This window comes from Homarus americanus, unplaced genomic scaffold (genome assembly GCF_018991925.1).
Source record: "Homarus americanus isolate GMGI-L3 unplaced genomic scaffold, GMGI_Hamer_2.0 scaffold36426, whole genome shotgun sequence".
Lineage (NCBI taxonomy): Eukaryota > Metazoa > Arthropoda > Malacostraca > Decapoda > Nephropidae > Homarus > Homarus americanus.
Genome location: NW_024741106.1, coordinates 442,501 through 450,517, shown reverse-complemented (window position 1 = coordinate 450,517; position 8,017 = coordinate 442,501).

The window sequence follows — 8,017 nt, the reverse complement described above, 5'->3', positions numbered from 1 at the left end:
ATCATACCTGGCTAACATCACTCATCATACCTGGCCAACATCACTCATCATACCTGGCCTACATCACTCATCATACCTGGCTAACATCACTCATCATACCTGGCTAACATCATCATACCTGGCTAACATCACTCATCCTCCCTACAACATCACTCATCCTCCTGGCTAACATCACTCATCATCCCTGGCTAACATCACCATCATACCTGGCTAACATCACTCATCATACCTGACTAACATCACTCATCCTCCCTGGCTAACATCACTCATCATCCCTGGCTAACATCACTCATCATACCTGGCTAACACCACTCATCATACCTGGCTAACACCACTCATCATACCTGGCTAACATCACCCATCATACCTGGCTAACACACCATCATACCTGGCTAACATCACCATCATCCCTGGCTAACATCACTCATCATACCTGGCTAACATCACTCATCATACCTGACTAACATCACTCATCATACCTGACTAACATCACTCATCATACCTGACTAACATCACTCATCATACCTGGCTAACACCACTCATCATACCTGGCTAACATCACTCATCATACCTGGCTCACATCACTCATCATACCTGGCTCACATCACTCATCATACCTGGCTCACATCACTCATCATACCTGGCTAACACCACTCAGTATATTTAGAAAGGAGGAGTATTTACCTGGCTGGTCCACTCACCTCAGCCTCTCAAATAAAGCAACTTATATTCATGCTTTACGCTTTATGTTTCTCCGGATAAAACAGATTTTCCCAGCCACCTTATGTGTGTTTGAACCCCAAGCACAGTAAACCTCCTCGAGAATTCTCTGAGGTTCACATTTTCACTGCTTCGATAATTCATTTGGGTTTTGTGGAGAGATATGACAGGGTTTTAGGGAAACTGTTTATCCGTTTCTTATATACTTCGAAGCGGTTTGGATCGCCAATGAACCAGCAAAGTAGGGGTCCACAGCGCGGTGAATTTACTGTATTTAACCACCTCCCCTCCCCACCCTCTCCCCTTCCCGACGTTGGAATCTTATGGGCTGGGCATTAGAGCTAAGGCCACATGTTGTTATTATGAACAATTTGTAGTATAGGAACAGTCCTCATATAACCATTACGTAGATCATCCGACCCCGTTGTCTCGATCCTCACACACCGGACAAACACCTTCAACCCCGGGCAACCAATGGCTCGTCAGGGATTAATCACTTCGTTTAGATGGTTATCGGGTGGCAGGAGGCCCTCGGGGAGCTGGCGGAGGAGAGGGGAGGGGGGCACTAGCACAGGAGAAAGCGATATGATGGTTATAGTGAAGGTGAACTGCATAATGCAAAGCTTCACATCAACAATTAAATCCCTGTATGTGGTCGGCCGGCACTGTACACCCCGCCAAGCTGTCCCGCCGTTTAATAGCCGAGATTCCGCGCCCTGCCTCACTCCTAGGGGGGCTGCAGGGAGGACAGGGAGATGTGGGGGAGGGAGGGAAGGAGGAGAGAGACAAGGAGACGGAGTGAGGTATAAAGGAGGAAGGGAGAAAAGAGGGAAGGAGGGAGAGTAGAAGGAGAAGCGGAGAGCAGGGAAACGGAGGGAGGTGTAAAGGAGGAAGGGAGAAAAGAGGGAAGGAGGGAGAGTAGAAGGAGGAGCGGAGAGCAGGGAGAAGGAGGGAGGTGTGTAGGAGGAAGGGAGAAAAGTCGGAGGAGGGAGGGAAGAAAAGAGAGAAGAAAGGGGGTAAAGACCTGTTAGAGGATGGGAGCTAGGGGAAAAGGGAGGAAGGGAGAGAAAGATGGGAGGGAGAAGAGGGAGAGAAGGAGGATTACGGAAGAAGGAAGATGGGAGCCAAGGAAATCGTAGCAAATGGAGGAAATTGAAAAAAGGGGAGGGGCGGGAGAAGGAAGGGAACTTTTAGGGTGAAATAGTGAGGAAGAAGGTTACTAAGAGACGAAATGAATAATGTTTGTTATTGTAGTGGTGATGGTGGTGGTTGTGACTGGAGTAGTGGTGATGGTGGTGATTGTGACTGAAGTAGTGGTGATGGTGGTGGTTGTGAGTGAAGTAGTGGTGATGGTGGTGGTTGTGACTGAAGTAGTGGTGATGGTGGTGGTTGTGAGTGAAGTAGTGGTGATGGTGGTGGTTGTGATTGTTGTTGTTGTAATGCTGATGGTCGTGATTGTTACTGTGCTAATGATGATCTTCGTTGTGTTGTGACGAAGATTGTGATGATAGATGTACATGTATATGATAGTTTTAATGATAATAACGTTACAGTGGTGGCGATAATTGTGTTGTAGTAGCGATAAACACTTTCTAGTAACGATAAATGCTTTCTGGCGGCCATAAATACTTTCTAGTGGCGATAAATGCGTTCTGTCGATAATAAATGCGTTCTAGCGATAATAAATGCGTTCTAGCGATAATAAATGCGTTCTAGTAACAATAAATGGGCTCCAGTGGTGATAAATGCGATCTAAAGGTGATAAATTATGTTGCAGTTCCATTAAACTCAACTACATGGTAATAATTGTATACTAAAGTGTTAAATTGCTTCATTATGGCGGTGTTGAAGAGCTTGTGAGAATGATGATTAAGATCCTCTTGTGTGAAGCGAAATGTGTGTTGTGATTGTGGGAGAGAAATTAAGACTGGCTATTTTCTGTGTCCTGTGGTTGTTGTGGGAGAGGAATTAAGACTGGCTAATCTATGTGTATCTGAGAATTCTAGGGGGACCAGTGATATAACACTTCATTCATTTCCTATGTTCTTTCTTCGTTCCTTCTTTTCTTTCCTCATTTTTTGTTTCTTTCCTACCCTTTAAAGTCTTCCTTTCGATTTTTCTTCCTTCTTTCATCTCATTACTTCCTTTCTTCCTTCCTTATCAAGTTCTACCCTAACTTATTTTCTTCTTTCTTCCACCCACCCTCCATCCCTCCCCTCTTCGACTCAACCTCCCCCCCCCCTCCTTCCACCCCCTTTCCTCCCTACCTTTATTCTTCCACCCTCCCTTCCTACCTTTCCCTACTTCCTCCCTAACTCTCTCCTCACGAACTCTTCCCCCCCTCCCCCCACCCACCCACCCACCCACATACTCTTACTTGACAGACACAGAAGACAGAGTACACGCTAATGGATATGTCAGAGGAAACCTTAAGTGATATATCGATGACATACTTACAAGAGGTTGTAGGCCTGAAGGGAGTATACTCACGATATACTAGTCTACCCGCGGGAGAGGAGGATATATCTTATGGGGGGGTAGATGATGCACCGCTTACTAATTGGTAGGGGGTGAAGGTTGAAGTATGTCTCAGTAGGGGGTAGAGATTTGTATGGTGTGTATGGGGAGGGGTGATGAGTGATATATAGTAGAGATGGTTAGTTTGTATGGTGTATAGGTAGTGATGGTGAAGTATACATGCGGTGGAGATATGTATATGATTTTTTTTTTTAAGAAAGGGAGTAGGGTTGATAGGGAATGTATGTATACCACAGAGGAGGCAAGACGCATGCATGGTCATACTGATGTATACAAAGAAGAGAGAGAGAGAGAGAGATCAGGTCAAGAAGTCACAGAGTATGAATAGTGAAAGGTCTTTATACACAGTGAAAGGAAGATGCGTATAACGTAGGGTCAACACCTGAGAGTGAATGCAAATTATTCTTACCTGTTGACGTCCTCTTGAAGAAAAGACACAGGAAGCAAATTGAGTTTTCTTTCACTCTCCTGTTGGGAAGAGAAAGATGTATTAAAAGAGGAATTATAAAGCAAAATGTGATAATATGTAAAACAAAAAAACTGATGAAAACTATTGTTATTTCAAAAGTTATTAATACCGAGGTTCTCTGTGATGTGTGCCTACCTCACCCCACAGCCCTGTATCGCGTGCCTCCCTCATCCCACAGCCCTGTATCGCGTGCCTTCCTCATCCCACAGCCCTGTATCGCGTGCCTTCCTCATCCCACAGCCCTGTATCGCGTGCCTTCCTCATCCCCTGACCTGTATCGTGTGCCTCCCCTCATCCCCACAGCCCTGTATCGCGTGCCTACCTCACCCACAGCCCTGTATCGCGTGCCTACCTCACCCCACAGCCCTGTATCGTGTGCCTACCTCACCCCACAGCCCTGTATCTTGTGCCTTCCTCATCCACAGCCCTGTCCTTTGTGCCTACCTCACCCCACAGCCCTGTATCGCGTGCCTCCCTCATCCCACCACTCCCGCATCATCCAACACAAGTCATTACCACGCTCCTGGAATAAATGTATCGCATATCTTAATAAAACCATCTTTATATGGTAATTATACCTACCCTGTGCCCGTCTACGTTACAGCAACATAATATAGGTGGCGTTACGTATCCTGTGTTATGTAGTGCGGGAGGAACAATGTTTCGTGTGTGTTACAGTCGAGGTTTACGATAAATTCAGATTTTTTACTGTAGCTGCGAGCGAAGGAGACTTTGGGTGGGTGTTCGAGTGGTGGGAAAATTCTCGTGTTTCCGGTTTCTGTTTTTTTTCTTGTTTGATCTGGATTGTTTCGCGGCTCTTATCATCTCATTCATCCAAGTGGTCGGGGCACCATTTAACACACTTATTCTCACGACGACAATAACCCCCCCCCCCCAACCCTCCCATCCACAACTTCTCCACCCCCCAATCCTACTACCTACAACCCCTACCACCCTTCCACCAACCATCCACAACTTTCCAACAACCTTCATCTTATCATATACAAATTTCCATCCTTCTATCTAGTACAACCCTCCACCCCCATCCTGAAACCCCTACTATCCACAACCTTCCACCCTCCTATCCTATCATCAACAACCTCTCTACCATTCTACCCTACCCTCCACCCTCGCCAGAAACCACCACAAACAGTCTGTCTTGCACCATAAGCGGAAACAAGAAACAAAAGAGGAGGGGGAGGAGGAGGAGGAGGAGGAGGAGGAGGAGGAGGAGGAGGAGGAGGTGGCCATCTTCCTTACTGATTACCATCTCAGCCTCCTCCTCCTCCTCTTGACAAACTGCACCGCTTCGCTTGTGGCCGCTAACCCCTCTCTCTCTCTCTCTGACGCCTACAAGCCGCCCTGGTCTGGGAGGAACAAGTCCACCCTTGTACTGATGATAACTCTCTATTTATACTCACGATCGCCTCAGATTCAGCGGTTGTTATTGTGATGATAACTTGATATTTATAGGAGTGTGTTATCTTTATTCTATTGGGTGATCTTTAGTGTGTGTTGTGAGATGAACTGTTTTCAAGTAGCTGTTGTAGGTTTAACTCTCTTTATCTACCTGTGTTTCTTTTCTCTCTCTACATCTCTCCTTTATTTATTTCTGTCTTTATCTTTCATTTTCTATCTCACTATATCTAATTCTCTCTCTCTCTCTCTCTACCTTCTTTTCTTAACGTATTGGTCATTGATCCCGACCCACAAATGGATGTGATATCTCTCCATGTTAAACCATCTGGCCGATGATATCGTATACGACTAAGCCTTGATAGCTGTGAGATACACGATATTATCCATGTACTGACGACAGGCGTAGGTTTATTAGGGGTGATAACAGCTGATTACATATACAGTGATGATAGTGTGTTGGGCTGTACCATGGGGAGTGAAGATGGGATTGTATCTACTAACGTATATACAGTGAAACCTCCATCTAATGAACTATATATAACTAACGTATATACAGTGAAACCTCCATCTAATGAACTATATATAGAGATGAGATTCCGTTATATCGAGGGTCTGTTAGATGTGAAACCGCCATCTAATGAACTATATATAGAGATGAGATTCCGTTATATCGAGGGTCTGTTAGATGTGAAACTTGCCATCTAGCGAGTTATATGAAGAGAGTAGTCCGTTATATAGAGGTTTCACTGTATACCTACAAACGTTTATCATTGTGGTTCCTTTTCTGTTCATCATTAGTGAATTACGGCCGAGTGATAGTTAATGGTGATTGAAGAAGGTGATAGAAGTAATTGATGAAGAGGAAATAGACGGAGGTGGATGAACAGAAGTGGATGAAGAGATAATGATGGATGTAATGGATGAAGATGAGGATTTCTATCGTAACTGTGGGGTGGATCGTCATAAAGGCCACGATAGCTGTAATATACCATGAGTTAATCTATGATATATGGAAATAATAACCTCACACTTATGACGTCATTATCATCATAGTTAATATAATTGGTTGTTATAATTCACGCCAGTCATCAATCATCAATGTGAATAACTTACTCATGAAGGTTAATGGCAGCTTTAAATTGGCCTTTGTCGTTGACGGTGTACAAGTGTCATACGTGATATATAGTAATAGCCTTCAGCCATATACTGTATATATAAGTGGTCATTAAGTGCTTAATCTATATAAGTAAATACAACAGTCATTTAGAAATATACATCAGCCATTTAAATTATAATCAGTTATTAAAAAATATATCGTCATTTCATTATATAAACAGACATTGTAGTGTTTGTTTTTATAAATGTATATTAGGTAGAACTGTCATATTTGATATATCACATTTACAAAATAAGGTTAAAAAGGTAATTTGTTCATATACATTATACTGAAGTTTAGATATAATGGTTGTTGTTGATGTAAGTGTATAATGATTTACTGTAATGGCGGTCCTTGAAACACACTCAAGCTCAGACGAAGTAAAATAACAATTGACTTAGAAGGTTTGAATACAGTTAGATTATCGACGTCCTTGAGATCAGAAATTCTCTTGATAACTGACATCTAACAACCTTATCAGATTAGAGATGTCAAAATAGATAAATTATTGATGCCTACTAATTTTACGGTGTCAGTATATGTAAATCCTAAACACCTACCAGATAAAGTGGTGTCAAAATGGATGACATATTAACACCCACGAAATGTAAAAATAGCTTAATTGTAGACACCCTCAAAGCCTCTCTCACATATATAGCTGAATCCTGGATACCGCCCAAGCTTAGGCTACAGAAACAGATAAAGGTTGGGTATATCTTCTTAACTCTGAGGTGTCAAAAAAAAAAGTATAAGTCTGACTCACTTTTTAGCTCCGGGGGGCGTATGACAGCCACTGACGTTTATGATAATTAGCTCAGCCACGGACACAATGCATCCTGTCACTGAAGGGTCGACCTCTTCACCCGGACATGCCAGTCGATCGTCGGCGGTCTTACACCCACTAAATTATCGAATTTGTCCCTAAATGTCACGAAACGCCCACGAGCCTCGTAAGAGTGGAGGAGCCGTGCCAGGCGGGGTGTACACCTCCCTGCTGGACACCCACGAGTGCGTCATAAAACTCACCACGAGCATACATAATGGTGACCTGGCATAATGTATTGTGTAAGTACTCCGGGGTTCTTGTATGGCTGTATTGGTGCAGTTCTGGCCGCTGGTTCTCACTCTGTTACTCAAAAATTTTAAAATTTTCTCACTTCCACCATGAAAGAAAAAACGCAATTTATACTCGTATATTGTTCTCACGGCGTTCAGTTTTCTTCCAACACTTAACAGGAGAACACTACCAGGTTCTGTATAACTTAAACGTATTTATTTTTCTGGTTACGTATAATAGAACGCTTATAGTTACAGGTGCAGCCTTTGTCTAATATGGAAGCCATTATGCCGCGACCTCCCCTTGTCATTGTGGTCTAGTTAAGTGCGTGTGGGTGGTGAGTGTGGACGGTGGGGTGGGTGTGGCGGGCGGGTGGATGTGGCTGGGAGGATGAGTGGGCGGTGGGTATGGGTCATGGGTGTGTGAGTGGTGGGATTGGCGGGGATGGATGTACGGTGGAGGGTGTGGGCGGTGGATGAAGGTGTAGGACTGCGGATTGGGTGGAAGCGTAGAATGCGAGCAGTAGGTGTTACAAACATGGGTGTAGGCTGTAGGCATAAGCAGTGAGTATGATGAGTGAGTGATGAGCTGTTAGTGTGGGCGGATATCAGGTCGGAGCCTCCCACCACCCCCCCACCTCTGCTGTACGTCGCGTGTC